Source organism: Arachis ipaensis, chromosome B7 (assembly GCF_059453495.1).
Source record: "Arachis ipaensis isolate K30076 ecotype BB chromosome B7, ASM5945349v1, whole genome shotgun sequence".
Classification (NCBI taxonomy): Eukaryota; Viridiplantae; Streptophyta; class Magnoliopsida; order Fabales; family Fabaceae; genus Arachis; species Arachis ipaensis.
In genome coordinates this window covers 97,811,202-97,812,056 of record NC_142442.1, presented here as the reverse complement: position 1 = coordinate 97,812,056, position 855 = coordinate 97,811,202, and the positions used below count along the sequence as shown (strand labels likewise).

At 40.5% G+C, this 855-nt stretch overlaps 1 non-coding gene across 1 annotated transcript; it reads right to left on the bottom strand.

Moving 5' to 3' along the window:
• Positions 1–293: 293 nt before the first annotated feature.
• On the bottom strand, positions 294–397 carry LOC148553464 (small nucleolar RNA R71). Its single transcript, XR_015893614.1, has one exon. It is a non-coding gene; the product is annotated as a small nucleolar RNA R71 (small nucleolar RNA).
• Positions 398–855: the final 458 nt, after the last annotated feature.

Genomic DNA, 855 nt, shown 5'->3' with positions numbered 1-855 from the left:
CAAACAACTTTGAGCTTAAGCCTCAATTAGTTTCTCTAATGCAATAGAATTGCAAGTTTCATAGACTTCCATTGGAAGATTCTCATTAGTTCTTAGCTGAATTCCTGCAAATCTATGACACTGTCAAGACCAATGAAGTTGATCCCGAGGTCTATAGGCTTATGCTTTTCCCTTTTACTGTAAGAGACAGAGCTCGAACATGGTTGGATTCACAACCTAAGGAAAGCCTGAACTCTTGGGAAAAGCTGGTCAGTGCTTTCCTGGCCAAATTCTGTCCACCTCAAAAGATGAGCAAGCTTAGAGTGGAAATCCAAACCTTCAGACAAAAGGAAGGTGAGTCCCTCTATGAAGCTTGGGAAAGATATAAGCAATTGATCAAAAGATGTCATACTGACATGCTTCCAGAATGGAGCATCATATGTATATTCTATGATGGTCTGTTTGAGTTGTCAAAAATGTCATTGGACCATTCTGCAGGAGGATCTCTTCATCTGAAAATCCCTGTAGAAGCTCAGGAACTCATTGAAATGGTTGCAAATAACCAGTTCATGTACACCTCTGAGAGGAATCCTATGAACAATGGGATGCCTCAGAAGAAGGGAGTTCTTAAAATTGATGCTCTGAATGCCATATTGGCTCAGAACAAAATATTGACTCAGCAAGTCAATATGATTTCTCAGAGTTTGAATGGATTGCAAGCTGCATCCAACAGTACTAAAGAAGCATCTTCTGAAGAAGAGGCTTATGATCCTGAGAACCCTGCAATAGCAGAGGTAAATTACATGGGTGAACCCTATGGGAACACCTATAACCCCTCATGGAGAAATCATCCAAATTTCTCATGGAAGGATCAAC